At 36.2% G+C, this 16866-nt stretch overlaps 1 long non-coding RNA gene across 3 annotated transcripts in view; it reads left to right on the top strand.

Moving 5' to 3' along the window:
* Positions 1 to 8791, top strand: part of LOC309863548 — a 59332-nt gene extending 50541 nt beyond the window's left edge. For all 3 annotated transcript variants that reach the window (XR_014311102.1, XR_014311103.1, XR_014311104.1), the window contains one exon: positions 7752 to 8791. This is a non-coding gene — a long non-coding RNA (uncharacterized lncRNA). The remainder of the gene's footprint in view (positions 1 to 7751) is intronic.
* Positions 8792 to 16866: the final 8075 nt, after the last annotated feature.

The following is a 16866-nucleotide window of genomic DNA, read 5'->3' as shown; positions in this document are numbered from 1 at the left end:
GGAAATTTGGGGAGTCAATGCAGTTACCCCATGGGAATGGAGGAAAGTGGAGCAGAAATGCTAACTCTTGTCAGTCTCTGCAAGGAGGCTGCTCTGAGGGAGTTAATTCTCTGCTAGCCTGGTAGCCTACCATACAAGCTAGTATGAAAGAGAGAAAGCCCTTCGGTAAAGGTTGAAGAAATGCAGTTGCTGGAAGTGGGAAGCTGGACAGTGTGCAATGAAGTGGTAAAGGGAACGGGATGTGGATGGGATAGCAACAATCCTGATTTGATAGGGTTTCCGGGAAACTTGAATGAAGCTGTACATATTAAACACTTAAAGCAATGAATACTGCAAGTATGTCTCTCAACCTCAGACTGCTTAGAAGGCTTTATTTATTTATTTATTTTTAAAGTTTTTATTTCTTTCTTTGAGAGAAAGAGATTGAGCAAGAGAGAGAGCCCAAGCCGGAGATGGTGGGGAGAGGCAGGAGAAGCAGAATCCCCGCTGACCAGGGAGCCCAATACAGGACCGGATCCCAGAATCCTAGGATCATGATCTGAGCTAAAGGCAAAGCTTCACTAACTGAGCCACCCATGTGCCCGACTTTACACATTCATTTTCTTAAATATCTAGTGGCTGCTCTCTTACAGTCATTAACCCTCACTTAAATTTTTTTGGTAACAACGCCATGAATGAATGTTTACTTAGAGTACAATCTTTAAGAGTCAAATAACAGAACTATTTCCATAATTATTATTCCTGCTGGTGTATTAAAATGACAAGCTAGTCAAGAAAGTCACCACAGTGTTCCTCTTTTGTGAGCTTCTAAGACCTGGCTGTTCAAGAAAATTATAAGTAAAAAATGCTGTGCTCTTGCTACTGTCATGCAGCAAAGTCAATAAAGCAGCAAAAGAATAAGCTGTGTTCCATTCTGTCTCATATATCAACAGAATTGCCCCCTGAGTTCAGACATGCTGTTATTCAAGATAGTCGATGATATATGGGTCTACAGAATAAAGCTGGATTCCCAGGTTGCAGTTCAGTTTATGGTAAATCGTAGTTTGATTTGTATGGAGAGGTAGAATGATAGAAAAGGTATTGATAAAAAGAATACATAACAGCAAGACACGGTTTTAACTGTCCATCTTGGGCTATTAAGTGTTTCAAAAGACATTATTTGATCTGTTATTGCATGACAAAGCTCTTAAAGAAAAGAATAACAGTCTTTCTTTCAGTCTGTTGCTAAGATATATAACTACCCGAGGGCCAAACTACTTGGAAGATAATGTGGATTTTATGGCGTGGCTGTCTCCATTATTTGGGCATTATTCTATGCCAAAATATGAAAAGTGTACCTGGTCCATGTAGAAGTTAAATGGGGATTTCGACAGACCTTTAAGTTAGGAAAGCTGCTAAGATCATCATACGTTCTCTGGATCTAAGTGTTGGTAATGACTTTGAAATCTTTCAGATCTGCTTCATCTTGCCCTAGGAGGAAGGTTTCCTAATGCACATTGGTAGGGATGAAACTAAATTTCTCTAGTCTTGGAGAGAAGTTTTACTCTTTCTGTTGCAATCTTCCTTACCTCCTCCTCACTAAGCTTTTTAAAAAGAAGGTTGATCATAGTATTTGATATCTGTTTGAAGCGATGGTTATTGGTCCATGGTTTCAGGAACTAGGAAGAATAGAATTATAGGGAATTAGGCCCTTTGGTTCCAGCAGTTCTTTCCGGGAAGTCAAGTAAATGCACACAGAAGTGGAACTCTGCAAGTGTCTGCACCCCAACTGTAGCCAAATCCATGTAACATTCTGGAAACAGCTTCAACATGAAGGCACATACCTATTGGTATAAAGTGTGGTTTAAGATGCTTGGGAGATCTTTATGAAGCTGGTAGATGTTACATTAAATCACATGAATCCTGAATGAGATTAAGGTGTTTAAGAAAGGCCAGGAGAGGGGTGCCTGGGTGACTCAGTGGGTTAAAGCCTCTGCCTTCGGCTCAGGTCATGATCCCAGGGTCCTGGGATCGAGCCCTGCATCGGGCTCTCTGCTCAGCGGGGAGCCTGCTTCCTCCTCTCTCTCTGCCTGCCTCTCTGCCTACTTGTGATCTCTCTGTCCAATAAATAAATAAAAATCTTAAAAAAAAAAAAGAAAGAAAGAAAGTCCAGGAGAGTGTCTGGAGAATTGTCTTCTGTGTTCCTAAGCTGAGCACAGGGAAAGAAAAAGTGTCTTATTAACAAAGGTAACATGTACAAATTTGATGATAGTATAAGGAAGACACTTCTTGATATATCATTAAGCAGATATTCTAAAGAGGATGTTGTTTTGCCATTTGAAGCAGGAAAAAATGTAAGACATAAGTATGCAGTTCATTTTTATGAAAATAACTACCCACTAAGATCAGATTTGAACACCGAAAGACAAATCTCTCAAGCACTTAACTTAGCCTCTGGGTAATAATGCCCTGTGAATCCTTGCCCTCATCCGCATTGAACCTAGAAACTCTCGGCTTCTCCTCATCTCATTTCCTTGTGTAATGAATACCTGAAGTGCTTCTCCAACAGATGATGGGTTAGAGGTCGTATGTATAAAGAATATCGGCGAACAGGTTGTACTACAGATCAAAATCTGTAGCTATTTAAACAGGAGAGTAATACAATCAAACTTGTTTCATGACTATTTCATGACCACACAGACTGGGGGATCATGGCTGAGGGTGAAAGGGGGTTAGAAGGGGCTCCTGGAGTCCAGGGGGGAGATTATCAGCTCTGATTTAGGTAATATAGGCAAAAATAGAGACGGACAAATTTGGATCTTATTTTTGTGCTATCAATAACATTGCTTCCATTTCTCTAGTGTGAATAGGAAATCATACATCATAGATGATTAAATTTACTTTTGTAGAATCTTCAGATAAAAAAATAATAGGAGGGGCACCTGGGTGGCTCAGTGGGTTAAGCCTCTGCCCTCAGTCATGATCTCAGAGTCCTGGGATCTAGCTCTGCACCTGGGATCTAGCTCGGCTTCTTCTCTCTCTCTGCCTGTCTCTCTGCCTTCTTGTGACCCCTCTCTCTCTGTCAAATAAATAAATAAAATCTTTTTAAAAAATTGGACACTATGTTCATAGGTTAGTGCTTCATGAATCATGATGGGGATTAAATAGCGTATTCCTGAGATCAATATGTAAATTCTAGAACACCATATAAATATATGGTTATGTTGTTATCCTTGTGAATAGTTTTTGCCAATAATAATTAACACAACTTACCGTTTATGGTTTACAAAGTTACAGAGTGCTTTAGTATATATTATCTCATCTGACATCCCCTTTGTATCCACGTGAATATGTGGGCTTCTTTCCCACATGATGTGTTTGTTTCAAGCTGTTCCTTTTGCTCAGAAAGCCTTAATTGTACATTTACTCTGGTGACTCTACTTATCTTTCAAGTCTGGCTTACATGTCACTTTCTTGTGGATGCTTTCCACTCTCCTCCACTCTCAATTCTGTCCTTTTGTACACCCTACCATAATACAAAAAGCCCCCACCACTTTTCCTTCAAAACACTTAAACCACTACTTGCAATTCTGTATGGACAGGCATTATGCTGTGAGGGCTTTCTTTTCCACCCCGTAAGATCCACGAGGAGAATGTTTTGTTCTTCATAGTACCATCAGGCCCAACGATAGTGCCTACCTCATAGTAAAAGTTGAGTGCTTTTTTAAAGAATAAAGGAAAATAAATAATTTTAAAATTTCCCTTTGCATGTGGAAGATAACACTGAATTTCTTTCACTATGTTTGACTTTTTAGTTACTCAAAGTTTTGTTAGCATCATTATTGTTGACATCATAGAGTATAATTTTTCTGGGTCCACTAGATCATAAATCTCCCTCAAGAGTTTATTCATATCACATTATTTTTGCACATCCAGGTTCAGGGCTTAGGATAGGGCAGGCACACAATTTGCCAACTAAATGAGTCATAGTGAGCCATATGGAGATTTTTCCAATAACTCAAGTGAGGGGTTATGATACCTTGAACTAGGGTAGTGAGTTTTATGAACTGAGATAAAATAGAGATTTTTATAGAAATAGAAGCAATAGGACTAGATAACTTATACTAATTACACATAGCAAATGAAAGAATTAAATAAAATGTTTCAAATGCAGGAACTGAGGTTCTGGGAGGAAGGTGTTACATTTTATTAGGTTGAACCATGTGAAATTCCTGTTTTTGTAAGGCAAAAACAGTCAGAATTATCAATTTCACTTGGTTCAAAAGATTCATTCTTTTTTTATTATATTGAATTTGAAATATTGGTAGTTTCTTCTTCATTCCATACTCAAAGGTAAAATTCTCCCGATTTTCGATACTTAGAATTTGGACAAGATTGATCAGTTTGGTAATCATTTGAAATATGGTTTTTGGAATATAGAGAGAAAAAAGAAATCAAGAGAAAAATCTTGAAAAACATATTTATTGATGGACACAAGTTTTTTCTAATTTGTCTGATTATCAGCAATTTATAAAATTTGCATGTATGCTTAAACAAACTTCTACTTTTTTTGCATATGTCCTTTTTTAATTTACCATAAATTTCTAGAAGAGGCATTCTTGGATTAAAAAAGCAGGAGTTTAAAACGTTTAAACACACTGAGAGGTTTCCCTTCAGAAAAGTCATCCTAATTTTCACTCCAAAGCACAGGGTTTTTTTTTTTTTCCATAAGAAATAACACAGATAGGGATGCTTGGGTGTCTCAGTGGGTTAAAGCCTCTTCCTTCAGCTCAGATCATGATCCCAGGGTCCTGGGAACAAGCCCTGCTTTGGGCTCTTTGCTCCGCAGGGAGCCTGCTTCTTTTCCTCTCTCTGCATGCTTCTCTGCCTACTTGTGATCTCTGTCTGTCAAATATATAAATAAAATCTTAAGGGGTGCCTGAGTGGCTCAGTGGGTTAAGCCGCTGCCTTTGGCTCAGGTCATGATCTCAAGGTCCTGGGATCGAGTCCTGCATCAGGCTCTCTGCTCAGCAGGGAGCCTGCTCCCCTCTCTCTGTCTCTCTACCTGCCTCTCTGTCTACTTGTGATCTCTCTCTGTCAAATAAATAAATAAAATATTAAAAAAATATTAAAATATAAAATAAAATCTTAAAAAAAAAGAAATTAATAGAAAACAAGTAAGGTATAGAAAGAACACACACTGATATTTCATTTTCCTTTAAAAAAGTATCCTTTAAAATAATGGTCCCCAAACTTTTTGATCTCAAGAACCTCTTACACTGTTAATAATTAATAAAAGTTATTAATTTAAAAGTTAATATTAAATGATAATAAAATTATTAGCACTGTTAATAATTAATACTAAAGAACTCTTTTACATTAAAATCCATTGTCTCTTTTACATTTTCAGTTAGTTGGCTTTTTGTTTTTAAGATTTTATTTATTTATTTCACGGAGAGAGAGATCACAAGCAGGCAGAGAGAAAGGGGAAAGCAGGCTCCCTGCTGAGCAGAGAGCCCGATGTGGGGCTCGATCCCTGGTCCCTGAGATCATGACCTGAGCGGAAGGCAGCGGCTTAATCCACTGAGCCACCCAGGCACTCCCTGGTCATTTAGTTTTGCATTGTAAATGTATATATTTGGAAAATAGCAGTGCATTGAGTTATGAAGATTTTATAAAGGATATATTCCATCATATAACATCAAATAATCGTATTTATTCACATCACTGCAGACCTTGACAGAAAGTCCGTTAAGTATTGTGATATTGTCAAGTTAATGGTGGAAGGTACAAATTTCCCCAAAATTTTAGCTTTCCTTTGAAATCTCCAATTTTATTACTGACAATAAATAGTCGTTTTCTTTGGAGGGTAAAATGTCTGCCAAGTACCTGAGTATGAATAACCATACTCTGTCATTTCTAGTAAAAACAGTGTCCCATTAAACAAGCTGAAAGAAGGTCATGAAAAAACTGATAAAATTAGGCTTGACAAAGATATGAAGAAATCTGCACATTCTCAAATTAATAAAGCAAGTAACAGTTGGTACCATTTACATCTCCTCAAATTTAATTTTGCAAATATAAATTAGAATAATCTCCTGAAAAAAAAATTGGCAATATCTTCCATTTCTGGGGATTTATCTCAAGGTAGAAACTGGATGAGTGTTTAAAGATTGTGTGTGTGTGTGTGCTTAACTAAAGTGGGTATTTATAATAGTAAAAAATTGAGAATAATTTTAATACATATGGATTTGATTATAGGAATTTTGGTGTTTTCACACAATGAAATTCTACACAGCCATCAAAGATAATGACATAAATATTTACCACTGTCAGGGATGGTCCATAATGTGTTAGATAATTAAAAACAAACAACGTGCTACAAAAAACACAAAAATAATATGACCATATTTGAAAACTAATAGGTATGTATAGGTGCATGGGCAAATGATACATACCACATATTAATGGAATGTATTTATGTGTGTGAAATTATAGATGATTTTGAATGTAGTTTAATATAAGGTAGGGTTTCTCAATGATATTTGTGTGGTGAGATGGCAGTACTTGTTTTTTTCCTCAGGGGACATTTGTCAAAACTGGGGATATTCTTGATTGTCACAATTGGGAAAGTACTAATGAAGTAGGTGGAAGACAGGGGCACTGGTAGTCATCCAGCCCAAAATGTCAGTAGTGCCAAGTGTTAATAAGTTCATTCAGGCTCATTTGATTTCATAAATATATACTGAGCTACTAACATGTACAAAGCACTGACTATACAGCAGTAAACAAAATAGATATTGTTGCTTTTCATAAAGAATAAGGATATTTATAATATCTGAATCTTATGTAATGAGTCTTATAAATCAGTAAAAATCATAAAGTTGTATTAAAGAGAAGAGACGGTGAGTCTTAAAAATAGTCGCTTTCTTTTATCTTTTCATCTCACTTAAAGGAATTTTTAAGGAAATAATAAGAAATTTGCACAAAAATTTATGTACAATATTGTTTAATGGATAATTTTTTATCATAGTGGAAATTTGGAAACAAATGTCCAAAAGAAGGTAAAATAAAGTATTAACAGTCAGTTGATGGATTACTAAATGTACATTTTTGAAAATACTAATGTGACAAATGTTCACCGTATAAAGTTAAATGAAAAAAAGCAAAGCACAAATCTCTAAGTACTGCATGATCCTAGTTTTTAAAAACACACAGGGGGAAAGACTAGCAGGAAATATGCCAAAATGAGTTATGAGTGGCTCTCTCTATGGTATTGTAGTATAAGCAATTTTAATTTTTTCCTTTATAGTGTAACTACTTTGTAAATCATCTAAAATGAACATATATTATTTTTATAATTAGAAAAGAAGCCATATCATATGGATGACTACATTCAATACCCTACATGAGTATAGTAGAAAAAGGAGAAATCATTTTTCTACCCTTGAGGAGTTTCTACATGAAGGTAGAGGAATCATACTTCTGTGGAAAGTTTATAATGAATAATAACAAATAAAACAGTATAAAAAGAAGAACGAAGTAGACTTATTTTGAATCCCCGCTGGTCTGGCACTGTACATTCACCAGTGTTATCAGAGCTCATCTCCCAACAGTCCTGTGAGTCTGAGGTTCTCCTCCCTATCTTCATGATGAAACTGAAGCTCATTGAGATCTTGTCTCAGGTCAACCACAGATGGGATGTAGTAGTGTGAGGATTCAACCCCAGACCCGACTCATTTTTATAAGAAATGATTGTTTCCGCCCTACAGGAGAACACAGAAGGGGTGATCATCGTCATTAACAGAAGCATTTCAAAGGAATCTATGAAGATTCACACGTTCTTCTCAAGGGATGTAGGAATTGTCACCAACTGGAAAAGCTGAAAAATATTTGTTAATTCCTTAATGACTGGTTCACTGAATGTCTTGAATGCTCAGTGTTTTGCGAGTACAGGATTTTTAGGTTTCTCATACTTGATTGTTTTAAAAGACAGAATATTAAGCTCTGCATAGTCATCAGTTGCTTCTGCAAAAGGGGAGTTCTGAATCAGCCAAGGTAAAGAGTCACTGTGATTAATGCCTGCAAGCCCTATTACTTTTCAGGCCATTCTTCTTATCTACAAGTGATATAACTTGGCAGAAAGTCAGAAAATGAATGTTTTAATCAATCCTGCTTTCATCTGTGACAGATCTCTGCCTGAAAAGGAGTGGGCAGTCTCATGTCCTTCCTATCCTTTATCTATATTACGGGCTCTTGGACTCCATTTTCTCTGACATGGGAGAAGAATTTATTCAAAATAATGGTTCTCATTTAGATAAGGGAGTTAGATCTATCACTGTGCCTGGACAGCACAACCAGAACTAATTCTCTCTCTCTATTAAACAAATAAAACATCACCCTGTGTCTGCCATTGAAAAATGTGTGCCAGTAGTTCAAGATTTATTAGTTTGTTCAAGCCCCATTACAAGAAATCTAAAATTCCTTCCATTGTCTAACTCAGAACTTTTACCATGCAAAATGGTTTGCAAGTAGAGAAAAGGAAACAAAAAAATATTAAAATATTTTGTTTCACCTTTACTTTTATACATTAAAAAACAAGTTTATGATCATTAGTTTTTTTATTTGAAGGACTATTTTCTTTATTTTTCCCCTAGTGTAATGCTAAACGACTTAGAGAATAGAGTTTTTTCACTATTGTTAAAACTGGAATCTCATTTAGAATTTTACCAGTATATCTAGTGTCCTGAAATAAAACATTAAATTTGTTTTCTTATATTACAAAGTTATTAATTATGACCATTATCTGAGTGTGTACCTTAAATTCTGAAAAATAGTATTGCTTCCCTCACTTTATAAATGAAGATACAGAGGCTCAAAGAAGTTTAAATAAATTAGTCTTGGTCATATAGTGGTTATTGTTTGGTTTGGAATTCTAGTCTTTCTAAATGCAAATTCCATGCTCTTTCCTATATACCATGTTCACTTTATGTCAAATGTAATTGTTGAAGCACATGAAAATTTGTTCAACATCACTATGTCATTATGGAAATGCAAATTAAAACCACAATGAGATACCACTTCATACCCATTAGGATGGCTATTATGAAAATAAAAAACAAACAAACAAACAAAAAACCCCCAGAGAAACAAAGCATAGCAAAACAAACCAGAAAAGAACAACTTTGGTAAAGATGTGGAAAAGTTCAAACTCTTGTGCGTTGCTGATTAAAAGCAAAATGGTAGCACCCATGTGGAAAACAGTATGGTGGCTCCTTAAAAAGTTAAACACAGAATTACCAGGTGATCCAGCACTTCTGGGTATACACCCACGGAAACTGAAAGTAAGGACTCAAGTAGAGACTGCTTCGTGGATGTTAACAGCATGATTCACACTAGCCAAAAGGTGGAAACAACCCAAATGTCCACCAACAAATAAATAGATTAAATAAAACGTGCTATATACATACATGGTGGAAGACTATTCAGCCTTAGCAATTAGTGAAATTCTGACACATGCTACAACCTGGATGAACATTGGAGACACAATAATAAGCAAAATAAGCCAGTCACAAAATAATAAATATTGTGTGATTTCACTTATGTGAAGTACCTAGAAAAGGCAAATTTATAGAGACAAGAAGTATAATAGAGGCTATCAGGGACCGGGGGGAGAGGAAAATAGAGGATAATTGTTTAAGGGGTACAGAGTTTCTCTTGATAAAGAAAAAGATTAAAAATGGTGGTAGTTGCACAGTGTTGTGAATGTACTCAATGCCACTGAATTGTACACTTAATATAGTTGAAATGGTTAAGCATTATGCTATGTATATTTTACCATAATAAAAAAACATAATCATTGAAAAATGATGAAATTAGAGTTTATGAAGCCATCTCTATATGTTAGAAATTGAGCTTCAGAATTTGCATGACAACAAAATTGTATTTAAAATATCAGACTATGAACCTATACTAAGAACTTTACATGGATTACCTGTAAATCATAAACTAGTGACTATTAATCTCATTTTACAGATGAACTCAGAGCAAATGAGCAACCTTCATTCATTAGCAATCTGAGTCAAGAATTCAGACTCTTGTTTCCTCAAAAAATAGAAAGTAGAGCTACCTTATGACGCAGTAATTGCACTACTGGGTATTTACCCCAAAGATACAAATGTAGTGATCCAAAGAGACACTTGCACCCCAATGTTTACAGCAGCAATGTCCACAATAGCCAAACTATGGAAAGAGCCCAGATGTCCATCAACAGATGAATGGATAAAGAAGATGTGGTATATATATACAATGGAATACTACTCAGCCATCAAAAAAAAAGAAATCTTTGCATTTGCAATGACATGGATGGGTATTATTATTATTATTATTACTAGAGGGTATTATGCTAAGCAAAATAAGTCAATCAGAGAAAGATAACTATCATATGATCTCATATGTGGAATTTAAGGAACAAAACAGGATCGTAGGGGAAGAGAGGAAAAAATAGAACAAAACAAAATCAGAGAGGGAGACAAACCATAAGAGACTTAATCATAGAAAACAAACTGAGGGTTGCTGGAGGGAAGGGAGGTGGGGCATAATGAATCTCTGACTTCTACCTCTGAAACCAATAATACATTATATGCTAATTAACCAAATTTAAATTTAAAAATTCAGACTCTTACAATAAATAAATAAATAAATAAAATATCAGACTAAGTTGTGAGATGTACTGAGGACTCTATGGTATAAGAAACTGGACAGGGGAAGACAAGATAAACACATCAATATAGCATCTCTAGTTGCACTTATCTCCCAAATATGAAAGATGTTAGAACTCAAAACAACAGGAATTAGTTTAGTTGAAGGAAGTTGTGTAAAACTTCATTAAAAAATACAGATTTTAGTCTATGCAAGTCAGGTGAAAGAACTGGATATGAGTGTGGACTAAAACCTCTTGATCAGCTAGCGACTCTGAAGAAGGATTTAACAAGTCAGGTTGAGGTCAGGTGATCACTCGGATATGGCTCTTGTGTTTCCTTCCTGGGCCCTGACCCTCATGGAATCTTATCATGAATTGTCGACTTTGCTCCTCTGAAATGGTGAAATGGATTATGTAGTTTTTCAAAACAAGAAAGTTTTAAATTAAATTCAGTTATGATAAAGCATATTAACCAAGGTGAGTTTTACTTTTAATATAAGGTCTAGAATACATTTTTAAATTTGGGGGAGGCATTTTATATGTTTGTTATCTGAAGAATTTATAATGTTTCAAAGAATTTGGTAAGTAAAAGACTCTCAGTATCAATTAAAACATGATGGATTTTGGAATTGTGCTTTTCAGGTTGAACTATACCTGAGAATTTGCATAAATTTGTAATAATTCAAGAACTGGCAATGCCCTCTATTTAAAGTCACATTTTATTATATTTACAAGCCTGTTTTCAATATATATTCAGGGTTTTTTGTTGTTGTTGTTGTTGAGGTTTTGATTTTGAGTTTAAGATTTTTTAAGTGTTTTAAACATAAAATATATTAAATTTCTAAGTGTAGTCTAAAATATTTAGAAAATGTAATTTCTAAATTTGTCAATGGGATGAATTATTTAAAGTAATTTAGTCTGTTCAACCTGAATTAATTAGATATTCGTCAAGGAAAGGTAGATAATAATTGTTCTTTGCTTATTAGTTTTATAAATAGTAGAACAAGATTCGTTAGTTGAAAGCTTAAGAGAACCAATTTCCTTTATAATTACAACTTTAATAAAATTTATGTTAATTTAAAAACTAAGTAATTGGGCATAGTTTTTGCCATGAATAAAGATCCCTTTAAAAGACAATAGCTCACACTGATGATCTCGACATGCAAATTACACTAAAGCAATGGTTCTCAGCTCTAGTGGACAAACTTTTGGTTTGGGATCAAGTAAACTGTTAATAATAAAATTACTAAAGTATAGAAATCATTCACATTAAAGAATGGGGTAGATTCAGGTTTTCCCTACAACCGTATCAACATTTTCCTTACTTAACTACATGCTCTCTTCAGTGGGAGACATTTCTGAATTGTAATGCACTGGGATGTGGCTCTCATCCATGAAGATCTCCTTCCCAGAAGCATCCCCAAGGAAGTGGAATGATGAAGAGAGCTAAAAGATTAAGGAATGGCAGAGAACAAAGAGTTCACCAGAATATACTATTCTCTTTGTGTTGTAGTATAGAATGCCATTTCTTGCCAGCCATACTTGCATGAATATTCCTATTTCTTCCTCTGCCCATAGAGGTCTCAGGGATTAGGAACTGATAGGTGAAATTGTAAGGTATGAAAAGTTTTGATAAAACTTTTGATGATTTCGGTTGTGTAACAGTGAATAGACATCAGTTGAGTACAAACTATCTGTACCTTTGAGGATTGATTCTTTAAGAAATTGTTTCTTTAGGGTGAAATAAAAAGAAAGCACAGAATAGGCCTTGTATATAACTTGTATATAACTTCAAAGCATAGCATGCTACTAGATATTAAACAACCATGTATCCCAAGAGGGAAAAAAACCAAACTCTGATATGTAGCATTCGCCAGTTTCCCTGTTGTAGATCATCTCACCATGCTGATGTCAAGCTTTCAACATCAGCTCATGTGTGAGCCAGTTTCAGCACATCACTGCCTATAATGCGTCCATTTTTGCCTCTTTATTCTGGCAGCTGATTTTGACTGGGAAAAATCATATATATAGATAGATAGGTAGGTAGGTAGATAGATGTTTTGTACCAACGTTGGTACAAAACATCTATCTACCTACCTACCTATCTATCTATCTATATATCATGTTGACTCTGTTTACTTTATGGCTCATGACCACAAATTCCAAATGGGCTGTAAATCTGCCAGGGAGTCTTACTATATATTCCCAGTCTGTTTACACTTCCACTGTCTTCTGTACCATCTCTTTTCTCTTCAAACTGTAGACAATCCTTGGCCCATTTTCACCGTCAGCTTGTGGCCTCACTCTGTTTTACTAACAAACATAAACAACAGATGAATCATTGACCACTACATCAAAAATTATTGATGTACTCTATAATGGCTAACTAATAAAAAATAACGAGATGTAGCTTCTTACTCAAACTGTAGAAAGAGAAAGGAAGGAAGGAAGGAAGGAAAGAGAGAGAGAGAGAGAGAGAAAGAAAGAAAGAAAGAGAAAGAAAGAAAAAAAAGAAGAAGAAAGAGCAATTGGATAAGAAGCCCTACAGACTTCCTTTATCTCAGGACACACCTCCAACTACCTATATACTCTCTTCCACATCCTGATCTATTCATGTCTACAGACAGTTCCCTCATGTGTCGGTCAGACTCCATCCTTACCCAAGTGGGACACCTGTAATTCTCCCCACTTCCCTCTGGAACATCAATTTCTTGATTTCTACTAACAGTACCAGCAGTTAAAACATTGCAGTTGCCATCCTTGTGTTAGAGCTGGTCTCAGCCCTACCTCCTTCCATCAGCTGCTGCACCAGTTGCCCCCTTTTCAGCAGAATTACTCTTGAAAGAGTGCTGTGTTCTGATGTCATCAGCTTTTCCCCTGCCCTCCCCGCTAAACCCACTCCAGTCTGGCCTTCACTGTTATCACCACTTGCCCTGCAGTGCCCACCATTTCACTGTGTTGGAGCTCAGCCTGGAAAGTACCAGGATCAGCATCTCCACCTGAGGGCTCTTTCCAGATCCTTTGGAAAGTCACATTCACATGAGAGGAAAGTGAGAAACATCAGAGAATGAACATCACCGCCCTTACAGCATAACTAATTCATGGGAAAATAAAATACCATAGCTCCCCTGCCCATTGGCTAATTCTGAGCTGTGTTTCACACTCTCCCAGAGTTTTCTTGTGCAGTTAAGCTCCATTTGTCACCTGTGGCTGAATAACACACCTACAGCTTAATGCCCTTTTTGGATGCCTTCACTTCTCTTCTTTCCATCATCCCCATTTACTGTTGACCTTCTCCAGATCTCTCAAATAAACCACCTCTCTCAAGTTCTTGTCTAAGGTCTGCTGCTGGGGAACCCAAACTAACACTGGTCTCTTCTTGTTGGGCCATGCAACAAGATCTGATACAGTTGCTCACCCCCTTCTAGAAGCATTTTCTACTCTTGACTCTAGCTCAACACACCTTTAGATTTTTCTCCTAAATCACTAGTCACTCTTTCTCAGTCTCTTTCCTTGGTTCTGTTCCTTCTCCCCACATCTACATTTGGAGCTAGCCTTCCTTGGTCCTCTTCCTTTCTCTATAAGTGGATCACAAGGCTTTATATACTGATTCTGTGCCGATGACTAGCAAAGTCCTGTCTCCACCACATATTTCTCTTCTGAACGTTACATCCAGTTGTGTATACACAACTGAGTACTCAGCATCTCCACTTTGATGTTCTATAGTCATCTGAAATGTAAGATGTTAAGACTGAACTCCTTTCTCTCTCTCCCACATTTGCTCCAGTAACAGCATTCCCCATCTCATTCATAGCAATGCCATCTTTCCAAGTGTCCAGGCCCAAGGCCTTAGAGTAATTCTTGACTTTTATATTTTTCTCAGCAAGCCTTGGCTGCAGCTTAAAAATATATCCAGAATCCCAGCATTTTTAACCACTTCTGCTGCTCTCATCCTGACTCAAGCCATTGTCATTTCTCATGTGAATCTCCTTAGTAGCCTCTCACCAAGTTTCCCAGCTTCTATTCTTGGCCCACTTCAGTCTGTTCTCAACACAGAAACTGAAGATATATTTTTAAAACTTATGTATGATCATCCCCTATACTGCTCAAAACTAGGTGAAGAGTCTCCTATGTCCCATAGAGTGAAAGCACAAGATTCCCCCCTCCCTGCATCTCTTACCCATCTTTTATTATCATTCCCTCTTCCTCCCCACCACTCTCCCCCACCACCCCCATTTCACTCTGCTCCAGCAACTCTGGTTGCTGACTGCTTTTTGAATACAGGTGGTTTATTCTTGCCTTGGTGCCTGTGCTTAGCTGTTTTCTTATGCTTAAATAATCTAGGGGAGTCCAAAATATCCACCAGTACATTTTTAAACTTTTCTCAAATTTTACCTTCCAAATGAGGCCATCCATCGTCAATGTTAAGACTGCAACCTGCTCTCTCCCATCCCCATACTTCTGATTTCCCTTATACTGCACTACTTTTTCTTTATCTATCACATTTATCATTCTGCAGCACACAGTTTAATCTACTTATGTATTAAGTTTATTGTTTATTATCTGTCTCATTTTATATACTGTTGAAAAGAAAACTATAGGCTCTAAATGGAATTACTTATGTTAAGGCCCCACATAAGCCAACTAAGACTTACTACCTCACCTGACTTTAGTTTCAGTGGCTCCAAGAATTTCCTTTTAGACAGTCAAGGTGGAATTTCCTGGTCAGAACTAGGAAACTTACCAATAGATGCCCTCCATTCTCCTTAGGAGGGCAACCTTACTTAAAGCCATACTGTTTTGCCAATATTTCCTTTTTTTTCCTGCTTCTTCTCTGGCCTTAAATAACTTTTGCTTTTCTACACCTTGAAGGAGCACCTTTCTATTTTGCCAGATGGAAGCTGCCCAATTCATGGATCATTTGATATAGCCAATTAGATCTTCAAATTTACTCAGTTGAAATTTTCATTTAACAATATCCCCCCTCCCTAACTGTAAGGCCCATGGGAACAGGAATCCTTCACTGTTTTATTTAGTCATATCCCAACTATTGAATGAATAAATAAATGAATCTCTTGAAAGGAAAAGTTGATTAACTTAGCAGTAATTTTTCCAGTGTCTCAAGGTCTCTAACTTTAGGCCATTTATTCTTTCAGGGTTTCCTTTAACATTACAACAATGAGAAATATTTTTGCTATCTCCTCAGCACAAATTCAAAACTGCAACAACAAAACAAAAAATGTAATTGATGGCATATGAACCATCAACACCTCTCAGGTATAGATTTTATACTTTCAAGATAAGGTTATGTATATCCCAGTGATTCTCAGTGTGTGTATGTGTGTGGAGGGGGCATGATTTTTATCACTCAATATGTATGTAGCACAGTCTGAAGATATTTTAATTGTCATAACTTATGGGGAAGTGCTGTTGGTACCTAGTGGGTAGAGACCAAGGATACTGCTAAGACAAGACAGTCAGTCCTCAGACCAAAGAATTATCTAGTCTAAAATTTCAATAGTATTGAGTTTGAAAAAACAAACAAACAAACAAACATGGATTAACCTAAAAATTCTCTAAACAGACTATTGATTCAACTAGTTTGTTCAACACATATTATTGAAGGTCTACTCTCTGCTAGAATGTGTCAAGACCAAAATATTCTTGCTTATATTGTCAATAGTTGGAGATAACAAGGAACCATTTATTTAGTTCTTACTATGTGCCAGACACTAACTCACTTAGACCTAAAAACAGTCCTAGAGAAAAGAAGTTATTATTCTCATCTTAAAGGCATGTGTAGTAAAGACAAGTAGACCAACACATCTGAATTCACACAGACAATAACTAGCAGAGAAAGCAATTGAACTGAAGCTGTTTGACTGCACTCTGTGCTCTTGGTCATTACAAGTTCCAAATACAAACTTATCTATTAAAAAAGAAACATTTTTAAAAACTTAATTGGTTTGATGCAATATTCCCAGTGCTTCAGACTCCAGAAAGTTTTAGTATGACTCCAGATGTCTCAAGAATTTCTGCTAATAGATTAAACATTCAGTATTTATCAATATAGAAAAAAAGTCCTTAGAGGCATCCAATGGGACTATAAAGAAGATACTCATTTCAGATAAGCCAGTGAAAATTCATTAAGCAGAAATGTCTAATAAATGATTCTCATAATTTCG

Source organism: Mustela nivalis (genome assembly GCF_964662115.1).
Source record: "Mustela nivalis genome assembly, chromosome: 4".
In the NCBI taxonomy this organism is placed as follows: Eukaryota; Metazoa; Chordata; class Mammalia; order Carnivora; family Mustelidae; genus Mustela; species Mustela nivalis.
Note: the sequence above shows the minus strand (reverse complement) of the source record. Positions and strands in the feature narration are given on the sequence as shown.